The sequence below is a fragment of the Thermobia domestica genome, chromosome 2 (genome assembly GCF_964235325.1).
Source record: "Thermobia domestica chromosome 2, izTheDome1.hap1.1, whole genome shotgun sequence".
Taxonomy (NCBI): Eukaryota; Metazoa; Arthropoda; class Insecta; order Zygentoma; family Lepismatidae; genus Thermobia; species Thermobia domestica.
The window spans coordinates 212,974,181-212,991,550 of record NC_137455.1 but is presented as its reverse complement, the minus strand read 5'-3'; the positions used below and the strand labels follow the sequence as shown (position 1 = coordinate 212,991,550).

The window sequence follows — 17,370 nt, the reverse complement described above, 5'->3', positions numbered from 1 at the left end:
AAATCTTTGAGTTTTACGTCCCACGGTTATGTCGGTTAGGCTAAAGGAGACGGTGATGATGAGTAATGAATGAAATGGTGGAATGAAGAAAGTGGGAGGAAACGGGAGAACCCCGAGAAAACCCACGCACACGGTGTTTGTCCACCACAAATTTCACTTGGCGGGAACTGGGATCGACCCCGGGACCCCAAGCACCAGAGGTGAACGCTCTATTACTGAGAACTACTCAAAAAGTAGTGTAGGTTTATAATGGGTATTATACATAAAAACTCAATATTTAGTGATCTTACCCTTTCACTTTATTACAGCAGAAATTCTTTCTGGTAGAAAGCCTACAATACAATATTACAATATTACAATATTACAATATTATAATGCTTACAATATTAGGGACTTATAGCGTTTTACTCTAGGCGCAAGCGGTCCTTAAACTCTTCCTTGAAAGTAATTGTGTGACGATGACGTTGCCTTTAGGAAACCCCATAAATGTTCAATAAGGTTGAGGTCCGGTGGTTGGGCAGGCCAGTCCAGGAACTCAATATCATTTTTCCGAAACCAAGCCATTGTCCGAACAGCTTTGTGACACGTTGCATTATCATGTTGGAAGTTAACTCCGACCATGCTTGTAGTGCCAAAACGTGTTGTAAAAGAGGACAGAATTGCAGGTTCGACGACGTTTATGTGTTGTCTAAATTTCATAAGACCGTCACGCACGAACATCCTCGCCTACCCGGCAACGGACATAGCTCATATCTGGTATACCAAAAGTCTGAAATAGGAAAAAATGTTGTAGAAACTTCACGCATTATTGTCTTTTCTTAACACGTTTAAGTTTCGAATCAAATTGTTAACAGTTGATAGAACATCAAATTGAATAATTTACCTCAAAGTTTGACTCTTCGAACCACACGATATTTGACAAACCTTGTTCGGTGAAATTTTGGTATTTTGTAGTCCATTCATACTGTGCCTTTTTATTCCTGTCGGATAACCATGGCCTATTCCAGGCTGTAATGCCTTTGAGACCAGCTGTTTGTAGTCCTCCACGAGTGATTCGAGTTTTCTTGAAATCTTCTGACAACTCAGCAACGAGGTCTGATGACGGTTACTTCCTAATTTTTAACGACTCTCCCACTATGTGTCGATCTTTACGCTCTGTTCTGTTTGCGCCCGGTTCTGGTCTTATTCACATGTGATGTGGTCATGTTCCATCGCTCAATACCATATTGGACAGATTGGCACGAACATTTCACAGTTTTCGAAATCTGTACCTGCGATATGCCTTGCTCGTGCAAAAGTTGCATCTGCAAACGTTTGTCTACACTCAGTTCGTTTCTTTTAGGCATATTGAAACAATAGCCCTACATGTCACAAACCAAACATCAAAACATACTAGATTACAGGATATGTATATAACTAACGAGAGTAGCGACCTGGAAAATAGAGAGTAGCGACCTGGAAAATAAATAGAAAAAGTTCAAAATTACACATTGTATTACACCAGGTAATTTATTGGTAGCCTTAAGGTCGGTCACTATTTTCCCCTTTTGTAGGAGCTGACAAACTACTTCCTACACCACGGGGTTTTTTTTACTGCCATGGATCTCGCACACCTGCCAACCTTGTAAAGTACTCAATACTTTTGGCCAAAGGCTGTACTATCCTTAAATTAGTATAGAAAGTACAGTTAAACATGTAACCACACATGCACATTTTTTGCTAGGGACATAGAATATTAAGTCAGAGATAGTTAACATTTAAGATCTTAGGAACGTGTTATGCCTTAGAGAATTATTAAATACATTCTAATAGGTTACCTTGGTAATTTCCAGTTTTGCACAGTGAATTCCGGTCAATTTTTATAATCGGAAGAAAAGAATGTGGCACATCATTTTCGGCTAGAATTTCACGAAAAATACAATGGTGAAATTAGTTTTATGTATATTTGATGAGAAATTAAGGATTCATAAAATGTGGTCATCGTGCTCGCCGTGCTCTCTCAAACACGGACGAAAGCAAGACCCCAATGATCGTCATGGAAATTTGAAATGTAGCAACAATGTAGCATTTATAACACAAATAAAAGAATTATACCAAAAATTGACAATTTTCCTTTTCAACGAAATAAATTGAGGGGGCGATGCAAAATTTAACACATAGTTACGCCACTTAAACAAAAATTATAGGGTAGTTACAATATTATCTTGGCATAAACATAGTATTGCTGACGCAAATAAAGGAAAAATCTGAAAACTGAAATTTCCACATCCAAGAAGAAGGTTAGGGATAAAGTAAAATTAATATAGTTATACAATTTGATTTGAACCTATAAGGAACTTCAGGTACTTGAAATTGGGCACAAATATGGAGTTTGTAACAAACATAAAGAAGAAAATTTTAAACTGGAAATTTTCCCATACATGGGAGAAATATTAGAAGGCAATTGAAAAATACATTACAGTAGCGTTCCTTGATTCAAAATCTATAGGGACTTCCGGTATACATGGAAACGCGAAATTTTTCAAAAATGTTTGAATGGCAACACAAATAAAGGATAACATCCGAAAAATTGAGATTTTTCCATCCAAGTAAAAATTGAAAAGGGAGGGGTAAAATTACATGTACGTAAGTTAGTTAAGTCATTTGATCTCAAACCCATAATGTACTGTATATCTAGTAGACATGAAAAACAAATTCGTCACAAATATAATATTAGTGGTACAAGTAAAGGAAAAATTCTTAAATTGGTAATTTTATCTTCCAAGGAGAAGTAGCAGCAAACACACCACTTGATTGGAAACCTATAGAGTACTTCTTGTAGACACGGAAGCTTCAAATTCGGTCAAAGTGTAAGATTTATAATGATAATAAAGAAAACAATCCGAAAACTAGAAATGTCTCTCTACAAGAAAAAAAGGGGCATGCCGACATTTGTATACAGTTACGCCACTTGATTTAAATTCTTATAGGTCAGTTACAGTAGACACAGGAAATTGGAACTTGACTCGAACGTAGGATTAGTGACATACATAACAAAAAAATCCGAAAACTGGAAATATATATATAATGAAGAGGTAAATTTAGGGGACAAGGAAAAATTACATATAGTTACACCACTTGATTCGAAACTTGTAGAGTATATCCAGTATACATTAAAACTTGAAATTTGACATAATTGCAGGATTTATTATATAAATAAAGAAAATCATCAGAAAACTGAAACTTTCCTTTTCAAAGAGAAAATTAGGAGACATGTCAAAAAATATTTACAGTTACGTTACTTGGTTAATAACTCATAGGGTAAATAGCAGCCACTGTGATTGTGCAATTTGTGTACACTAGTAGCGTTGTTGGCACAATTAAAGGAAAAATCCGAAAACTAAAAATTCCTCCTCCAATTAAGAAAGTAATAAGGACAGAGAAAAAAGATTACATAGGTTTCTGACACTCAATTCAAAACATATAGGGTATTTCCAGTATTTGAAAATTTCGTTCGTCAAGGAGAAAAAGTAAGAGGGACATTGGAAAAATTGCATACAATTATGTTACTTGATAATAACTTTAGAAGGTAGTTACAGTAGACACTGAAACTACCAATTTGTCACAAACGTAGTATTGGTGACACAAATAATGGGAAAAACCTATAACCTGGAAATTTTCAGATTCACGGGGGAGAACTATGGACAATGTAAATTACATATAATCAAGCTACTTGCTTCAAAATATATAGAGTACGTCATGAAGACATGGATACTTGAAATTCGGTACAAGTGTAGCACTTTGATTCAAATGAAGGGGGTAAATATGAAAACTGGTAATTTTTCAATCCATGGGGAAAAATTATGGACCAGTGCAAAATTACATTAGAGTTACGTTTCTTCATTCAAAGTCTATAGGGAAATTCCTGTAGATATGGACACTTTTAAATTTAGCATTAACTTTCAAATTTAGCACTAATTGATGGCAAAATACCTTAAAAATCTCGTAAACTGAAACTTCATTCCTTCAAGAAGAGAATAATGGGGAGAGAGGGAAAGTTATATAGGCTTCTGTCACTTAATTGAAAACATATAATGTGTTTCTTGTAGACATTGAAATTTGACATTTGGCCCAAAGTTAGAATTGACAGCAAAGATAAAGAGAAAAATGAAAATCGGAAATATACTAAACTAAGGAGGAAACTAAAGGGGAAGGGGAAAATTTCGTATCATTTACTTATGTCATTTGACTAAAAAATTACAATGCACTTCCAGTAGATATGGAAACTTGGAATTCGTCACGAATGTAGCATTTGTTACACAAGTAAAGGAAAAATTCCGAAACTCGAAATTCAACTTTCGAAAGATGAAAATTAGAACAAGGGAAAAATTATAGGCGTATCATTTAATTCATAACATGTAGGGTATTTTCTGTAGACGTAGGAACTTAAAAATGGGCTCAAACATACTATTTATGATACAATAAAGGAAATAATCCAAAAATGCAATATTTCTCTGTCCAAGGAAACAAAATATAGGATCATGAGAAAAAATTACATACAGTTATGCCATTTCATTAAAAAGTTGAAGGTAGCTACAATAGATATTGAAATTTGAAACTTGGCACAAACGTATGATTGCTGGCACAAACAAAGCAAAAATCCGAAAACTGGAAGTTTCTTCTTCCAATGAGGAAAATTAGGGACACGGGAAAATAACATATAGTAACATTAGTTGATTAAAAATTTATAGGGGATTTTCAGTAGACAAGGAAACTTGAAATTTGGCACAAATGTAAAAATTAAGGTACAAGAAGAAGGTAGCATATGAAATATAAAAAATCTCTTTGTAAGCAGGGAACCTAGGAGATATATATTCAAAATTCCATATTGTTACGTCAATTATGGACACAATTAAAAGCCTATAGGATACTTCCAGTAGACACGAAAAATTTAAATTTCTCGCTAATATGGGATTTACGATACAAATAACTGGAAATGGACTCACCTAAGGAGGAAAAGCAGGGGAAAAAGACAAAATTACGTCATGTCTTACCGTACCTACATTGTAGTTCATATAGACTTGAAAACTTGAAATCTAGCAAAAGTGAAGGATGTATAACACAAATAAAGCAATAAAATTCAAAAACTGGAAAATGACCACTCCAAGGAGGAAAATTATGCAAGGGGAAAAACATATAAGGTTGCGTCACTTGATTCGACACATATTAGGTACTTTCAGTAGAGAAATTTTTCACAAACGTAGTGCCTGTGACACGAATAATAAAGGAAAATCCAACAATTGGAAATTTTCGCATTCAATGGACAAAATTAGCGGGCAATAGCAGAATTATATTACGTTAAGTTCCTTAATAGGGTGGGTCGTTTTGAAACTTTTTTTTTCGGACTGAAATGTAATACTTGGCAAAAGTGGCCCGCCCACATGGACATTAGAGGTGTAGATTTTTTTTTCAATTCGGATAATATCTTCTGGGAGTACTATTGTCTCAAAGCTTCAAAATTTCAATGAAAATTACAAAAAATACGAAAATTGTTCATTATTTTTAGTTGTTTTAAGTAAACATGTTTTTGGGTTTATACATGTTACATGCTATGAAAACTGACAGTCATGTCACAAAATGCCAGTTATATGCCCCTGCGGGGGGATAGAGGTGCCCTTTCTGGAGCCGGAAAAGGGAACAAATTCAATACAATTAAGCTTTTCTACAGCTATTTTCGTCCTTGTCCTTTACTTCGACTAGTGGTTCATAATGGTAGCAGAGCATTGTTATTTTAAACCATGACATTCCCACCCCTCCAGTTCACAATACAACAACGCTGTCCTCCAGTCCCGATCTGTCTAACTCAGCGTCGCAGTCGTTAGCGCCATTTCTCAAGTGCTATATTTTGTTACTGTTGCCTTCAGCTTATACGAATTGGCCGTTACAGATAACAGTTTGCTAACCACTATTTTCACAGAAAATACGTCAGTTCCTTCTTGATCAAAGAGGTCCCAGAATTAGTGTCATCGGGTCAGTTGATTTCACAGTAACAAAACAAATTATGAAAAGGACTGAACGTTCGTGTAAAAGGCGTAGACATGAGTTTCCTTCTCAATCATCTGCTTCAAATGACAACCAACACTTGAATGACAATGAAGCATACCTTGAAGACAAAGCAGAGGATAGCTAATCTAAGGAAGAAACCAAACCCAGAGACAGAACATCTAAACCAAAGCTAGATTTGAGTGAAACTCTTATGATCTTGCATTCCTGCATTCGCTGAGTATAAATGTTCCTGCATTCGGTGAGTATGCTCTTCAGACTGCTAAGATGTTCGTCGAAAAGTATCCGTGGTACTACATGCCTGCGTCTGTGCATGAAATTTTGCTTCATGGACTCATGGTCCTTCTATAATTTCTGCTGCATTACTTCTCACTGGACAATTAAGAGAAGATCAGGAAGCACGAAATAAAGACTTCGATCGATTCAGGCAGCATCATTGCAGAAAATTCTCACGATATGTCACAAACGAAGATCTGCTTTTAAACTTACTTACTATATCGGACCCTGTCATTTCCTCAATGAGACCTCGCCAAAGCATGGGAAGTAAACTTTCAACAGCAACACTAGCTCTTCTGGTTGAGCATTCTCGCATTACAGCAGCAGAAGATAGCGACAGTTCTGTAAGTGACAGTGAAGACAGTAGTGGCTGAAATAACACTCACTGATAGTGAGAACATGATGATACGTGTCATTAATTTGTGATAATTCAATATGGTAAGTGCAGTCTAATTTACAGCGATTTATACTGTGAATTGCATATCCACATTTTTCCTGCATAACACCTATGTTTATGTGACGGCACTGTGTGATGTCTGACCGTATAAACCGTAGGTTTCAAACATTATTAAACTTATATCTTCATATTATATTTTATGTACCACTTGAATGTACTGATCTATTTGTCTAGTAGTACAGATTCACATATCGTCATATCACATTTTTCATCCCCATCTCGTACTACTTTCTGCATGTTAAAATGCCAGATTTTCAGTAAATCAATCTAACTCACTATGTTTCTTCATTTTCCTTAATTTTTGACGATATAGAATGAATCACAATCATTCGACAATAGTACATTAATTGTGCACACAAAATTGTCAAATTCGGCCGACTGTGCACCAATTCTAACGACGGTATCAAACAAACAGCTTATGCACAAATTTTCACTTCCTGACAACACTGTGCCAGAATCGTCCTTCACCGTCTATCCGTGCCACACGGTGGCAATAGAGCGGATAGTGAAATTAGCCACTGAAGCAGCCTCCTGGTTATGTGGCAGTGATGCTAGAGACGGGATGATCAGGTCAAACTTACTTTCTAGAAAAGCTGTGTATAAATTTCAATCAAAGACCCATTTTGTGACAATTTTCCCTGACAGTGACGATAGAATTAGTTCACCCTGGCCTACATATGGCTGGTTGGTTGAGTAGGGCTGGCGGACGAGCCATAGGTGCAGCCATCTCCACCTGCTGGGCTCTGGGTCGCTTGGCCAGGCTATATGGCCAGGTGAACAAGGAGCTGCACAACCGCTTAACTGTATTGAATTTTCCCCTTTTTCTGACCCCATAGGAGACACCCCTATCTCCCCCAAGGTCATATAACTGGCATTTTTGTACTTGAATGTCAGTTTTCATAGCAACTGACATGCATTTAACCAAGAATATGTTCACTTTAACATAACTAAAATTGACGAACAACTTTGGTATTTTTTGTAATTTTCAGTGAAATTCTCAAATTTGAGGCAATAGTTCTCACAGAAGATATTATCCGATTGAAAAAAAATCTATACCTGTAATGTCCATGTGGGTGAGCCAGTTTTGCCAGGAATTACATTTCGTTCCGAGGAAAATAGTGGTAAAACGCTGCACCCTAGTTCCTTTATTCATAATCTATAAGGAACTTTTTGTAGATATTGATACATGGATATTTGGCATAAATGTAGAATTTGTGGCAAATATAAACGAGAAACTCGAAAACTGGAATTTTCCCTCCAGGGAGGAAGATTAGGGTGAAATTACTAAATTACATAATGTTACATTACTTGATTCAAAACCTATCGGGTACTTGTGACAGACATAAAAACCTGAAATTTAGCGCAAATGTTGGATTTGTGGGACAAGAAAAGTAATAGATCAGGAATCTAACAATGTCTCTCTCTAAGGGAAAAATTAGAGGATATGAACAAAATTACACCATTATTTCAACATTATTAAATCAAAACCGTAGGGTACTTTCTCTAGAAATGGAAACCTAAAATTTACCAAAAATGTTCGTCGTATTTGTAACATAAATAAGACAAAAGAAACGAAAAATGGAAATTTCATCCTTCAACCAGGAATATTATGTGGAAAGGGGAAAATTACATATTTTCACATAGGTTATCAAAACAATTCAAAATGTGTACGTTACGTCCTATAAACTAGAAATTTAACACAGGTATGGGTTTTCAAATAGAAATAAGAAACTTCGAAAGTTTCCCTTCCATCGAAGAAAGTTAAGCTAAGGGAGACAATATATACATACATACTGCCACGTCACTTAAGGCAATGATTGAAAATGTAGTATTTTCTTTATACAAGTAGACTTTAAATGAAACGAAATCTTTAAGTTTTACGTCGCATGGTTATGGCAGGTAGGCTAAAGGATACGATGATGATGAGAGATGAGTGAAATGGTGGAATGAAGAAAGTGGGAGGAAACGGGGGACCCCGAGAAAACCCATGATCACGGTGTTTGTTTACCACAAAGTCCACACGGCGCGAGCTGGGATCGAACCAGGGACCCCAAGCACTGGAGGTGAACGCTCTACCACGGAGCCACCGCGCCCCCACAAATAGACTTTAAATTTGAGAGTAACATATTTTTGTGGTACAAATATTTAGAAATTTTCTCAACTATGGAAGAAACTTAAAGATAAAGGTGAAACATTACATAGTGTTATGTCACTTCTGTAAAAGATTCAAAACCTGTAGGATACACCTTGTAAACATAGAAACTTAAATTTAACTCATATGAAAGACATAAGGTGTAAATGAAGTGACTATATATATATATATATATATATATATATATATATATATATATATATATATATATTGAAGAAGAAACTCCGTTTTCTCTCTTGAAAGTAAGGATCAAGAACCAAGGGTAAAATCGCATATTATCATATAATTGTAAAGATAGTTAAATACTTATAGCAACCTTCTTTTAAAGTTGTAAGCTTTCTTGCCAGCCACTCAGAAATGCCAATTTTAACACGTACACATGAAAAGATATATCCTTCAAACAAAAAACCTAAAATTCCACACAAGACCATTGTAAATATTTTGTATATGTAAAAATAAAACTCATAGGGAACAATTATGCTAAAATTGCAAATTGAGTCACTTTACTTAGCTGTTGTCGCTGAAAATAAACAAAAATGTGTAAGGTGCTTCTCATAAATGTGGATAGCAGGAATTGACAGGGAGAAATAAGGATTGAATATCTATTACTAGGCTATTTACCATTTAATTAGCTAACTAGTGGTTGATCTGCCACTTTAGATACTAGAAAAATCATTGTGCCTTTCTAAAAGAAGTGATACCAAACCAAAAACTTACATGTGAAAAATAGATTCAAACTCTTGTACATTTATAACTTTAATTGGGCTAGAAAAATAATATAGATTTGAAACTATGCCAAGTTCTATTGAAATCTGCAACTTTAGTTCTGAGAACAATTAGCCAGCCAAAAGACTCTGGAGAGTATTTATAGGATTTGCTTTCAACACTAAAGTAGTAAATTGTATTTCCGAATTTTCTGATTTCAATGAAACTTGACATTGTTTTTCGTAATTCCAGAATTGGACGCTTCGCTATTTGAAACATGTCAGGCATAATTGAAATCCGAAACTTCGCAACTTTAGTACTGGAAACAAGTTTTATACAGTATCTTCTCGAGAGGCTCTTGCGTGACAAGTTGTTTTCAGCACTAAAGTTATACGAGTAAATCATATTTCGATTTCAGATATCGATTATTTTTCTGACCCAGTGAAGTGATAAATGTACGAGAAATTCTCTGGTTTTCACATTTATGTTTTTGGTGGAGTATTAGTTCACTAACAACATCACGTTCTTATTACAAATTATATTCTAAGGTAGCTGTAGGGATGTTTTGTTAACAAGAGTGTTACTTATGTGTTACTTAACTCGGATAACTTTACTTTTTTTTTTACAGGATTAGTAATAGCTTTTTCTTCTATTTGGCTGCTGTGCGGTTTTATGAAACTTCTTGTCACTGTAAATTATACGAGTGTATCATACAGCGTCATAATTTAGTATTTCTTCTTAGTCTCTCATTAACCATTTTTGTTATCATTATTTGCATTAGATTTCTTACTCATTAATGTTCTAAAATGTGTATTCTGAAATTATGTATAATGCTATTTTGCTTCTAACGTTATTAATATTTTCTGTAGTAAATAGCTATGATGTTGGAATATTAAAAAATTCTACTCATCGTCATCATCAACAACATAATCAAAAGTATTAGCCTTCACTGAACAATCTACTGCTTCATTTAAGTTTCCACATACCATGTTTTTACATATAAAACATGTTACCAAAATTCCACAGTTAAAACTGTCTATTATTCATGCCACCCTTATTCCTTTATCCATTTCTCTAATTTATAATCTACTTGTATTATGATCTTAACATTATTTCCCTCCTCTAATAATACCAAAAAATATCTGTTTCCTCTTTAGTTTTCTTCTTTTCCATAGTATTTTCTAGCACATATCTCGATTGAGTTTTATTCACGGAAAAAAAAATCTTAATTTCTATTGAAGTGTGTATTCACTGTGATTTTAATATGCTTTTATCTATCTTAAATAATAACCAAACTTAGCTGTTCAGAGATATCACAGTGTATTTTATTTTAGTTTTAGTTTCACATCGTACTCTGCCTTTCGGCTAAAGCATGATATACAGGGTGTCCGAGAAGTCCTTCCCTGATTACAGAAATTGATAACTCAGGCTAGAAATGAAATAGAAATATGAAACTGGTGTTGAATTGTTTACAAACTATAAAAGTTTTTGTCTGTGTTAGGTTTGTTCTGTTTTACCAAGTCTCAATTTTTTTGTTTTAGGTTTGTAGTACGTAAGTAAGAAGCCCAAGAAGCCATGCCAACCAACCAGGAGAAGGCACAGCGTGTCCTGTGCTACCATGAGACACGATCACCAACCACGGTGCAGAGACAGTTCCAGACAACATTTGGGAGGACCCCACCTGATGTCAAGAGCATTAAAGCCTGGTATGAGAAGTTCAAGAACACAGGGTCGGTTGCTGACCTTCCGAGGTCTGGTCGACCAAGAACCTCAGCAGACACGGTGGAGGCTGTGCGGCAGTCTTTTCTGAGAAGTCCTAAGAAATCGGTGCGCAGGGCCTCACGTGAATTACAGATGCCAAAAAGCTCTATCCATGACATTTTACACAAACGTTTATTGTTTCGTGCTTACAAAGTGCAACTCGTTTAGGCCTTGTTGCCCGACGACGGTACACGTCGATATGATTTTCCGGTCGAAATGCTATCACGTATTGAGGACGATAATGGTTATCTCAGACGAATTGCCTTTTCCGACGAAGCGACATTCTTTGTCAGTGGAGTAGTGAATCGCCATAATGTACGCATTTGGGGTTCAGAACCCCCCAGGGAGGTCAGGGAGTTCACCAGAGGCAGTCCAAAGGTGAATGTTTAGTGCGCGTTATTGCACGATCGAATTATCGGGCCATTCTTCTTCTCTGAGGATACCATCACATCTGCAGTGTACCTGGATATGTTGTAGCTGTATGCTGTTCCTCAGCTGCTTCAGTATCGTCTCGATGTCGTTTTTCAGCAAGACGGTGCACCGCCTCATTGGGGTTTGGACGTCCGTGCCTATCTCGATAGGACATTTCCTGGGCGATGGATTGGTCGTGATGGACCAACAGCTTGGCCTCCAAGCTCTCCTGACATAACCCCATTAGACTTCTTTTTATGGGGTTATGTCAAGGATGAGGTCTACCGAACACGTGTACCAGATCTTGAAACCCTGCAGCAACGAATAACCACAGTCGTTGCATCGACCCCTCCAGTGATGTTGGCTAATGTGTGGCTGGAAATTGAATATCGCCTAGATGTGGTACGTGCTACCAAAGGTGCTCATGTGGAAGTGTACTGATGTGACCAAAACTTTTATAGTTTTTAAACAATTCAACACCAGTTTCATATTTCTATCTTATTTCTAGCCTGAGTTATCAATTTCTGTAATCAGGGAAGGACTTCTCGGACACCCTGTAAAATGAAGGATACTAACAAAATGAGTCGGGAAAATATAGCGTTTAACTCCTATTCCCACAATGAATTCAAACGCGTAAGACCATCAGCACGGTCATAACACCGCACTTCTTGGACAAACTGTATATTTTCATCAATTTTTAATCTACATGCAAAATTATTATTTTATTCATATGAACAGAAAAGCTTTTTCCTTGCTTTGCTCTGAACGCTTTCGAGCTGGTGAGAAACTACGTTCTTTCTTTGCACGCAAGTGTTCTGTAGACCTACTGGCATCGTCGATAATTCAAAGAAATTATTCTTTACTGAACCAGAGTAAAGAAATTATTCTTTACTCTGCTTATCTCATTAGCAGAGTACTTCGAAACAGCAAACTTCTTTTCTTGAGTGAAGTTACCAACTCACGATTTTGGCTACTAAAGAGGAAGGTCCATAAACTGTGAGAGTTGCATTTTGATGAAAATTAATGACAAGATTCAGTTCGAGTTGCTAAGTAACGTTGTAATACTCACTCGATACGCAAATGCTTAGTTGAGCTGCTACACCGACGCCACCTTGAAATCCAGTAGGCTATGTCCAAGAATATCCTTTTGGCACAAAAATGAAAACGCTTTTGGTAGATCTCACTTCACCATTGTAAACTGGGATAGGGCATCTATACGTGGGAATATTTCCAGTGCATGATCGCCATCTTGAAAGACGCCATATTGAATTGCGGTCAAATTGATGAGTTGCAAGGGGATCATGTAGGATACCAAATAGCACTGGAATTTACTCCTGAATCCATTTCCGTAACCAAAGTTTACATATCTGTTTTCTCTTCAGAGTTAATAGCTCTCTCTCGCACAGAAACAAATAAAAATTGTGCTAGTTAAATTTGTGTAATGAAACGTGGTCGTGCGGGCAGTTACAGGGTCTTAATTAATACAGTGGTAGTCTCTTAAGCTACAATAGCCACTATACCAATCAGATCTTGGACCTATTGATAGAAATTGTTAATTAAATTGAAATGCCTGTAGTGAAAAAAGGGAAGCAGCACTGTAAAAAAAAAAAAATAGCTATTTCAAAGCGCACGCTGTATAAATGAGGGTGTGGATTTTAATGATATTTTGCTGATACATTAAGTGCCTTAATACCGCGGTCCAGTTTGAAGATGGGTGTCGTGGGTGCAAGGGTGAGCTAACTCTCTTGCCATATGAACGTGGCAATGTTCATGGAGCTAGAAAGATGGAACAAACGCCACTCGCAAGCTTTTGCACAACTGAAAACAAAGAAAAGTGGGCCTAATTGCTGCACCCTGCGTAGTTTTTGAGATCTAGTATGAAACATATCAAAACATTTAAATTTTTCCGGGCTACGACCATCGTCACGCACGTGCTTTCTTCGCGTTTTTACCATGTCCTCACATTTTCTCCATGGAATGTGAGTCATGATTTTTTTGCAGTAATTTATTCATGTACGGAATTACTTTGTGGCCTAGCACTTTGCCCTCCTGAGATATTACGCCCAAAAAAAGGCATCGAAATCACAAATTTCAATTTTCGGACCCCAAAAATCTACAGTGCCTGTAGTATCAAAGCTGTGGATATTTCTGTAGACTCTTTACATGCAGTAGTATTCAGTACAAAACTTACGAACCCCCCACTTTATGCCATTTCAAAATACAGCCCATTTAAAAGTGTTATTTTCTGTAGTTTTTCTGGTAATTTCATGTATTATTGGTTTGCAACGCTGCATGTCTATTTAGAAGCAAAAGTTTTTATTCTCCGTCAGGGAGTAATCTACACCCCTCCAACACCCCCTAACATCCCCAAATTTCTTTACGCACACACCTAGATGGAAAAGGAATACTTCCCCAAATCCAGTTTATCAATCAGTATCATATAGGTTATTTATTACATCAAGTTAAAAAAAGTTTAGCGTTTAGGAAAGAAGGCAATATTCTTATTTATTTATTTCACTTCAAAATTCGAAGCGACTTCATTCTCATGTACGGCTTCCTGAACCACAGGATCTCATTGTTTCAGGCGGTGTTTCGATCAAAAGAATTGACAAAATAGACTCACTCATACCTACCCTCCTGGGCTCCGCGGTCATTTCCGATAAAAGAGATTGATGGACAGATACAGAGGACTAAAATTGGCAACGTCTTGAGCGGCCATTCACCTACCTCTTCCTCAATAAGGAAAAATGTGACAATATAGTAATAAGCCTATACCAGATTCAGTTGGTAAGTGCTACTCTGCAAGTGGTGTATCAACGGACGGAAGTTAGAAGTGTGTAGTCAAAACGTTTTTACAAATGAAGAGATAGATCGAAGTAAGAGTTATATATATATATATATATATATATATATATATATATATATATATATATATATATATATATATATATTTAGACTGAGTCTAGTGTTATGCAGGAACACATTTGTTGCTAGCTTAATTTTTTTTTGTAAAGTAGATTTTTATTCACGTACATTCATTGAGCGGATTATTATTTTTAGCAGATTGAGCTCCGTAAATGAAAGCTGCGATCGAGGGGGAACATAGAACTAGTTACTCTTGCTAATAGTTGCGTAATAAAATATACTGTTTTCTTTGAGTTTGTTTAAAAATGTATATCACTATTCTGAGAGCACTCCCCTTTTATTTTGAACACTCCCCAAGTAAAAATTTCTGGTGTACTTACTGTTCTCCGTGTATCTCAGTCTCTCCTGTAAACATTCGTTATCGTTTAATGTTCGGCTCATTCGTACGTCCTGAGCAAATGTAGTTTTCGTAAACACTTGCAAATGTAAAAATTGGCACTCCACTGACAACAAATATGGCCGCCATTCAGGAACATTTGTATATACGACAACGTGAATGATGTTATTGACCTTTTTATACACATGGTTCGTCACACAAAAATTTTTGATAGTTTTCGGAGATGGTCGAACACCAATTTCACTATCTTTGATTCACTTCAGATGGATTGACCCATATATGTGTGTGCCTAGCCGTTCTAAGGAAATGTGAATTTGGATGGTGTAGGCGTGGGTCACATGCCGAAGACGGAACGACTCCTGCAGTATGCTTCTCACCTATTTCTGACATAGTTCTACCAGAGGTCATTTCGTACTCAAACCTAGACTGATCAGTATAAAAGATGCATTCACTGTTGTACGGTTTCTTGTGTATTATTTTATTAATTTTAATCACAAAATTTTGGGCGTTATCAAGTAATTCACCTTCGCTTTCAACATCTTTCTGCGTTACAAATTGAGTAATCCTTCCTGAGCGAATTCTGTGCTCTTTTTAAAATGTTGTTAATGAAACCACGAGAAGCACGGATTAATAGTTCAATTTTCTCGCTGTGAGTAACATCCATGCTCTCAAATGATAATCATGGACCGTAAGTCCTTAAGTGCGATAAATGTTGAATGTCTATGGTACTTTGTATTTTAGTAGTGATATGACATGGTTTATTATGGAACTTCAAAGCCTTATATACAAACGCCGTATTACATCTGAATTTCTTAGATGCAACTACAACAGTGTGGCGTTTCCCATTCCGTTTCAATAATGTAACGTGCTCCTGAATATATATTTGTTGACGACAGCTTCTGTTACATGTGCAGATATAGTCCGGCTTCGAGATGACTTATCATACTGTCTCTTAGAAGGCTCACTGTCAATAATTGATGGACTAGTTATCTGTTCCAAATCCATTTCGTTTGTCGAATCTTCATGTTCACTCTCTGTGTCAGTGTCTACATCTAATGTGTCACTAACTGTTAGAAAAACATCACCATCATATTTGCTTGCTATCATTGCAAGCAATGTACTTGCAAATGTCTTATCTTCTAAACCATTCTCACTCACGACACTTTATTTTTCCACCACTGCTTGATTTAAAATATTGACTACGTTTATCGGATTAATTGTTCGCATTTTATGCACGGAATGGATGTTTCACAGGCACAACAAATGAGTTCGTACCGAACGTCACACGCCTGCCCGCACCAAAATTGCTGTAATCCTACCAATACCGTTTGTCAAGGTGACCAGACGTCCCGTTTTAGCCGGGACAGTCCCTTTTTTTTCATCGTTGTCCCGGTTTTATCTGATTGTCAAACGGGACGCCTAAATGTCCCATTTTTAAGCAAAAATGTTCCAGGTGTCAAGTAATTATTATTCAAAATATAAATGATCAACGCAAATAATACACTCTTACGTACCAGCACTCATTGGGAAGGTTCAGCTGTGTCTGGAACTTCTGAATGTTCAAATGGGAATTGAGTTCTGTAGTTCAAGTGGAAATTGAGTTGGAATTCTGAGTGTTCAAGTAGTTAAAAGTATTGCTGGGTCGTACTTAGGTTAGAAACGGTGTGTTATCATTCTTACTTGTATATTTTGTAAATTGAAAACACTGCTGAGTCCCAAAATGCAATGTGGAAGTCCCTCCCCCCCGGTCGCCGATTCATATGCGTCCCGTTTTTGAAAGTAAAAGTTCTGGTCACCTTGCCGTTTGCCATTTGAAAACAGACACCATACACCTCACTGCACATCCATGTTGTAATTGCCTGTAGAAAAGAACTCTAAATTCTGCGCGCTATGTCTTAAACCCCTAAACAATAGTCTAAAGTCAAGAAAACTAATAAGTCTACTACTTTATTAGTTTTTAATAATACGGAGTACAATATTGGGGAAATTCACATTCCCATAGAGTATTTCTAACACACAAAAAAGAGTCATACATATCATTGTGCGTGTTAAAACAAATGAATAAACAAGTCCCAAAATGAATTTCTTGAGTTGTCCAGTACGCGATTTAAATAACAAATAAATCCTCGGAGTTTCAGGAACACCTCTGCAATTAGTTATTTATCACAGTTTGTGTATAAAAACTAGTCTTGCCCTTATTATAAGCGAGTTTCTTCTTTCGTTAAGGTTGAAAAGATGCAGATATTTTTAAATATTTAATGTTGAAGGGGAAAGCAAGAAAGGAGCTTGTTTTATGGATTACAA

The 17,370-nt window shown here is 36.4% G+C and overlaps 1 pseudogene; it reads right to left on the bottom strand.

The window, feature by feature from the left end:
* Window positions 1-302: 302 nt before the first annotated feature.
* LOC145679315 (uncharacterized) lies at window positions 303-16,173 on the bottom strand (annotated as a pseudogene).
* Window positions 16,174-17,370: the final 1,197 nt, after the last annotated feature.